Source organism: Ursus maritimus, unplaced genomic scaffold, assembly GCF_017311325.1.
Source record: "Ursus maritimus isolate PB19 unplaced genomic scaffold, ASM1731132v1 scaffold_23, whole genome shotgun sequence".
Taxonomy (NCBI): Eukaryota; Metazoa; Chordata; class Mammalia; order Carnivora; family Ursidae; genus Ursus; species Ursus maritimus.
This window is the reverse complement of record NW_024424786.1, coordinates 45,698,481-45,705,774: the sequence shown is the minus strand read 5'-3', so window position 1 is coordinate 45,705,774 and position 7,294 is coordinate 45,698,481. Positions and strand designations below refer to the sequence as shown.

The window sequence follows — 7,294 nt, the reverse complement described above, 5'->3', positions numbered from 1 at the left end:
GGGGCGACGGTTGGGGGGGCTGTGGGGTGCTCGCGGCGAAATTGGGTTGGGGGCGGGGAGCGGCAGAATGCGAAAGAAATCCTGAGTCTCCGTTCTAAAGTGTTGGGGGGACCCCTTTAGGGTTCCGGAGAACCAGGGGTTTCTAGGCTCGCGCACGCGGGGGACGCGAAGCGAGAAAGGTGGGCGGTGTCCCAGGTCCTAGTACAGCCGGGAGCTACGCGGAGGGGGCGCCCGATCAAGAGGGAGGGCGCAGGTGGTTCGGCGCCGGGTCGGGGGTCCCCGAGTCCCGCGGGGAGTTGTAGGGGAAGTAGGAATCCCCGGGAGCGGGCACGGCGCACAGCCTCCACCTGCCCGAGCAGGCGCGGCGCCTGAAGTCGCGGCAGCCGGAGCCTGAGCGCCCCCCGGTGCCGCGCGGGAGCCGGGGTGTAGCTGCGGCGGCCGCCAGGTGCGGTTCCTGGGGAGGGCCGGCCCGGCCAGGCCCGAATTGGGGCCAGACGTGGGGCCTGCTGAGGCTGCGCCTGGCCGGGGAGAGAAGAGCAGGGCGGGAAACAGCGCTCAAATCCTACCTGCATGACCGAACTCACCGGGGTTCGTCTAAGCAGCTCGCCTTTGGGGCCCACCCAAAATATCCGGATAATGATTCCCCCGTCCTCAGTGCGTTGGACTTGCGTAGAGTCGGGTTCAGCCCCGGGGGCCACCACGATAATTTGGGGATCTGGGGAAACCATCTCCTGGAGAGTTTGGACGACGTAAGAAGTCGTGATTTTTACCAAGTCAAAACCACGCACAAGCCCCGCCGCCTCGCCCGCCCCTCGGCGCCCCGACCACCCGCGCCTCTCCGAGGGGAAGGGGCCGCCGCCGGCGGAAGCCCGCGCCGGCTCGCCCCCTCGCTCCGCCATCAATCACTTCGCCCGCGCTCCGCGCGCGCCTCCCCGAGTCCCCTGACCCGCGGACTTGGAGGCGCCGCGCCGCCCGAACGGGGTGCGCCTCTTCTCGGAGTACTTCCGACCCAGCGCCCAGCCCTCCCCGCTTCGGGGCCACCAAGGCGCCTTCCCCACGACTGTGATCTTTGCAAAGAGCAAACGAGAGCGGCGCAGGTTTCGGGGCGCCAGGTCCCAGCGAGCGCAGCCGCAGAGCCGCAAGCCCTCAACAGGCTCCTGCGCCGGGTTCTGGTGGCCCCGGCGGCCTCCCGAGGCGAGCGCCAGCCCCGGCGGGACGGTGGCGGGTCGGGCGGGGAAGCCGGCATGGGCCGCGGAGGCGGCGGGGAGCTCACCGCAAAGCTGGAGGCTGGAGGCTGGAAGCTGCGTCCGTGGGCGCACGAGGAGCCGAGGCAGCGAGCAAGCGCTCTGCGGCGGCGGCGGACGCTGCTGAAGGTGAGCGAGACCCCGGGGGCAGTCCCCAGTGTCCGGGGGCAACGCCCAGTCCGTTGGAAGACCCGGGGACAATGCCCAAATTTGGGGGAAACTGGGGGCAATGCCCAGTCGTTTTCCTGGACGCGGGAGCAGCACTGCCCACGTCCTGGCGGACACGCTGCCGGGCCAAGTGTGTTGGGGAATACAGAGAGAAATTTCCCAAATCCGAGGAGCTCGGGGTCCTTCGTAGGAGACGAAGAGAGGCTGAAACCAGTACCCGCCGCGAGCGGGGTTGGGAAAAGTGCAGAGGGCTGCCGGCAGGCCGGGAACAATGCCCAAATATCGGGAACGCAAGTCAGAGCTCTGTCTGGTTTGAGGCTCAAAGCACTAGTGTCCCGACGTAGGAGACCCGAGGGAGGCCCCGTTGGTGTGGGGGACTGTAATCAGTGACTATGTTTGAGACTCAGGATCCAGGGTCCAAGTTTGGAGGATCAGGGGACATTGCTCAGTGCAAAGGGGGTGGGGGTGGGAACAAGAAATCCAGTTCTAAAATATGGGGGACCCAGCATCTTGGTCAGCAAGTTTAGGGGGAACCCCAGGCCAATTTGTGGAAGATAGGTTTTGGGGTGACTCTGGGAAAATTCTCAGCATGAAATGGGGGGACCTCAGAGGCACGTTATCTGAAATTGGGAGAAGAGAAACACTGAACCCATTTTGGGGATCTAAGCGAAATCTCAGTGTGGTGGAGGGAAGTAGAGATTCACTTCCACAATTTAGAAATGCAAGTTAGTGGCCTGGAAGCGGGTGCCACCGAGGAAGTAACCTCCATAATTATCTTGGCTCTGGGGCCAATTCACAATGTCCTTTAGAGAGTCAAGAAACACTGTCTAAACTTGGGGGAACCTGGGGTGTGATCAGTACATTTGGGAAATGCGGAAAAATCCATGTCCGCCTATATTTTAATTTTAATTGGTTTCAATTAGTTTATTTTTGGTGAGCAGGAAAAAATATCCCGTTTGCTTGGTCACTGTCTGCATTTGGGGAACCCTAGCAAAACATGTCCCAAGTTTTGGGGATCCATGGGAAATGTCCAATGGAGGCAGATGTCTAAATCTCAGGGACCCCGGGTAATAGCCAGGAAGCTTGTAGGATACAGGCTCATAAGACTTAGGGTTTCTACGATATATTTTGGTCCCTGATCATTTTCATTTTGGGGGGGCATGGAAAGTTGCCTAAATTTAGGAGGACTTGGGGAGCAAGGGTCATAAAACCGGGGGACCCAAAAATCAATGTTCAAGAAAAACTCAGTTGTTTTGTGGAGAGGGGATTTATTTTGGAGGGTTGGGAGACATGTCTCAATTTGGAGGCCCCAGGAAACTATAATTTTTGAATCTGGGGATCCAGGGAAGTTGCTGAGAGTCCTCAGGAAAATTGGGGGTCAATATCTTAAGTTTTAGGGGAAAAAGATTAAGAGTTCATAGGTCGCAAGGCCTGGAGAATCAGTGTCCCAAAATTGGTGATCTACAGGGAACTTGCAGTATGTGAGAGACCCAGGAAATGTTGCTTACATTCTGGGTGACTTTGTGGGTGTGCAGAATGCTCGGGAGTCCAAGAGATCAATGCCGTTCTGTGACTGTTTTCCAGGCCTGGAGAGCAATGAGTGATATTTGAGAGCTCAGGATGTTCAAATACAAGGGATCAGGGGAAGGGTCCAGTGTCATCCTGGGCTTTGAGATTACTGTGTGAATTTCAGAAAATCCGGATTTTTGTCAGCAAGCCAGTGGGACACAGGGAATGTTTTAATACTCAAAATGTTATGGTGAAGAGAACATGTTCTGAATATTTGTTTACTGGGGACACCCAACAGAGCCCGGTACAGGGAGACATAGGTTTTGTGCAAAGGGTTTGTTTCCTGCGTGGTGTGACCCAGGGGAACCTGACCAGCTCACAGGGTCACAAGGAAGCACATCTCCAGTAATTGCTCAGTGTGCTTTCCGGGGCTGGGTGACAGTGTCTCGTCCATAAGGGACCTGATTAGTGGCCAGGAAGCTTGGAGAGTCTTGTAAATGAACGCGCCCCAAGACAAAAATATTGCTTAGTGAGATCTGGGGCTTAGAAATCATCCTCTCAACTTTGTGGAAGTCAGGACAGCAGAGCGCAGAGGATTTAGGGTTCAGAAAAGGGCCTGGTGTGGGCCGGGTGCAGTGCCTCAATTCTAGGGAAGAAATAGGAAGCCACGTTCAAACTCGGAGGCTTCTGGGAAAATTGCTTCATGATTTGGGGGGACCTGGGAGTCTTTGTGTAAAATTTAGGGAACCCAGACTGGTGCCAATAAATTTGTGGAACCCGGCAGACAGTGTCCTAAACCGTGGTGAGCCAGGAGACCAGGGCTTCAGTGTGGGGGAGCCAGTACAGGGACAAGTATACTAGCTTGGGAGACCCTACAGTTAATGTCCAAAATTATGGAGGCATGGGGAAAAGCTCCATTTGTTTTGGAGACACGGTGCCCGAGTGCCAGAAAAACACTGCCCACCTTCTGGGGAGCCAGGAGATTGGTCAGCCTGACCACAGGACCCGGGGTTAATGCTGGAATTGTAGGGGATACCGGCTTGGCGGTGTGTAAACCGGCGGAGTCTGCAGCAGGCTATATACAACTGTTAAAAGCCTGGGAGGAAATGCCCAATGAGTTTGGGGATCCAGGCCACCAGGTGAATCTGGGGAAGCCAGCGGGGGCTTGCGTTTCTCGAGGTCCCCGGAAATTGATGTCCCAGAAAATTCTTGTGGCCTGGGAAATGCTGGATGTGTTTGGAGAACTAGGGAGGAAGCCTTAAATTTGGAGGATCCCAGAAAAAATAACGTCGGCGTTTGGTGGGAGCAGGGAGGTCGCTCGGTGGGCTGGGACCCCGGAGGTGGAGGGCTGCACGGGAGTGGCCGGGCTCCCAGGGCCGGGGAGGCGCGGCGCCGCCGCCGCTCCCCCGCGTCTGGGGGCTCACGCGCGGAGCAGTGGCGCCCTCCCCGGGGGACACAGGAGCGGGCGCGGGCTGCGCGGGCAGGTAGCGCCGGGCTCCCTGGGGCGCGCGCCCCGGAAGAAATATCGCTGCTCTTTCTTTGGTCTTCTGGCCGCTGTGAGCGCGCGTGCGGCAGCAGCCGGCCGAGCAGGCGTCGGGAGGAAGGGAGGAACCCGGGAGCCGCGAGGGAGCGACTTGGGCGCGGCGCCCCGGCGCTCCCGGGACTCCAGGCTCCCCGCTCGGCCGCCTCCGAGGACGGCCCCGCGCTCCCCGCCGCCGCCGCGCCCCACGCGCTCCCGCGCTGCGAGCCTAGGCGAAGCCGCGGCTGGGCGGCCGCCGCGGGCAGGCTCGTCCCCGGCTCGGCTTGGGGGCCCGAGAGCACCCCAGACGGCCACCCCCGTGCGCCGAGGCGCTCCGCGAGCGCCCTTCGGGCCTTAACCGGTCCCCACACAGGGGCGAAACCAGTTTTGCTTGGTTAACACGAAGGAGGGGAGGGAATGAGGAAGAAGAGGAGAGACACGGGGGAGAAGGAATGGGGGCGGCACGGCACGGTGGCCGGGGCGCCAGGGGTCTCCTTTCGTTTTCTCAAAGAGAATTTTCGCGGAAAGCCTCACTGTCCCGGCTGGGAAAGCCCAGTTGCTCACAAGCCAGTATTGAAGCCGATGCAGGCGCAAGGCGCTGCTGGCAGAAACGCGGTCACCCCCTCGGAAATGAGCGCTCTTGTGGGGGCCAGCGACCCGGGGTGGGGGTATCTGAGGGGTACGGAGATTCCAGGAAGAAGGCATTGCTGGGGGATAGAGGAATGGTGGGGATCCCGGGGACCCTACAGCGGGCATCGCTTGTCCCCACAGAAGGACCCCAGTTAGAAGGGGGCGGCTCAAAGCCTGATATTCTGGGAAGGCAGGGGTTAATGCCATTGGACAGGTGTGGGGACCCAGTCAGGGCTGAGGCAGCCCTTCACATTATTTTGGCAAGACAGGGAGACCCCCCCCACCACCACCATGAAAAACAGCCCATTTTCCACCCAGAGCCCCAGGCACGTGGGGAATGTTCCCCCTTCAAATTCCAGTCCGCATCAATCACCCTGTGTCCCATTCCAAGAACATCTGGCCTGTCTCCCCCCACCCATCACCGCCCCCTCCCCTCTCCACCAGCTTTGTAGCCTCCTGTGTCCCTGGCTTTCAGGCCTGTGCGGGTGTGCCTGGGGACAGAGGGAGGGCCAGGAGGGAGCCTCCAGCAGGGAAGGCTTGGGTGCCTGAAGTCGCTCCCCACTGCGTGGAGACCTGTGAATTTTGGGGTGGGGAATTGAGTCTCTGAGAGCTCAGAGCAGATTCCAAATCCTCCGGAGGGCCTCCGCTTATGGACAAACACAGGGCTCCCTGTGGCTCTGCTCTGGGCTCCCCACCTTTCCTCCAGGCCTGCTTCCCAGGCTGGGAGTGTGGGGGGGAGGCGAAGCTGAGGTGAGAGCCCCTTTTCAAAGCGTGGGCTTTCACCCTGGCTGGGGTGCATGGGGGGGCAATCACAACAGCGGCCTCTCAGTCGGTCCCTCCCCTGCTTTCTGCCCACACAGGCGCCTGCCCTGGAGAAGCCTCTGCCCGGTGCATGGAGACGTGCCCTCCCAGCCTCTGCCTGGACCTTGGAGGTAGGAAGGCTGAGGCCAATTTGGGGTGCCAGGCTGAGCCACTGGGGCAAGGAGGGGGGGTGCACATGCGCTCCCTCCCCCACAGGGCTGCCCGCTGAACCCTCGCCTTATTTAGTCAAAAGTGTGGCTAAAGGGGCAGGGTTGGCAGGGGCAGATCCGGGTCACCCTAGGGCTCAAAAAAGGCACTGGCTGCCCCCAGCCAGGACCAGCGTCAGGCTCTCCCCGACTTCCGGCCCTTCACGGTAGGAAGGGAACAGCACTAGCGGAACATATTGTGGGACTGGGTCTCTCCTGCCCAGAGCCTGGCTGGCAGAACTTCAGCCTAGTGCCACCTTCCCCCTGCCTTGTTCCAGCCCCAGCGACGGCAGGAGCCTCCCCCCGCAGACCGCAAATCCATGCTCCACAGAGAATAATCATTCCCCCAAATTCGGACTCACCCTAAGAGCCTGGCCCCTACGCCCCAGGCCTGCGGCTGCTCTCGCGCCCGCCTCCCGGCTCCCTCACTCCCCTGCTCCCAGCAGGCGGCCTTTCTCCTTCAGTTTCCTCCCACAGCTCTGGCTCAGAGCTGGCCGCTCCCGCTCACTCGGACCAAGCCCAGCATTTTGCAAACTATGCTCCCTTCTCCGAGGGTCCCTGAGCGCCCCTCCCTCACCCACCGCAGGACACCGGCCACTGAGGCACAGACCACGCACTGGGCTCCAGGAGGGACGCCGGCTCAGCGACAGCCTGGGCTGGAAGCCATGGACGGGGGACCCAGCTGGAACCACCAGGACCCGACAACAACGGTTCAAGCCACCCAAGGCACAAGGCACCACAGCCACTGATCCATAAACCAGAAGCCCAAAGTAGGTAGGGGTCTGGTGGGGGCCGCAGGGGAGGGGGCTGGGCAGGCATGTTGGGGAAGGACCCAGGCAAGGCCACTATTATACTATTTTCTGTAGTGTCTGAAACAAAGACACCTTTAAAAGAACATTCTTGGCCTCTCTCTCAGATGGGCCAACCAGCCGAGAAGGGGGTCACCTGCTGGATCCCTCCCTGCTGGCTGGGAAGGGTGGCCACCATCACTTTTGGGTCCAGTACAAGAACACAGACCCATCCTGCCCCCACTTCTAAAGCTCCCCAGGGCCTTGGAGCAGAGCACCCCCTTTCAGGGCAGCTCAGCCTGTGCCCCCAGCCCAGTACCTTGTCCGTGAACCGGCGCTGCCACCACCACTGAGCTTGTTCCCGAAGTGTCCCAGGCACTCTGGTCCCAGGGCCTTTCTAGTCCCCCCCCCCCCCCCCCCCCCCCCCCC

At 60.5% G+C, this 7,294-nt stretch overlaps 1 protein-coding gene across 4 annotated transcripts in view; it reads right to left on the bottom strand.

Annotated features, from left to right (window-relative positions):
- Positions 1–7,294, bottom strand: part of IGF2 (insulin like growth factor 2) — a 21,187-nt gene that overhangs the window by 10,994 nt on the left and 2,899 nt on the right. The window lies entirely within an intron of this gene.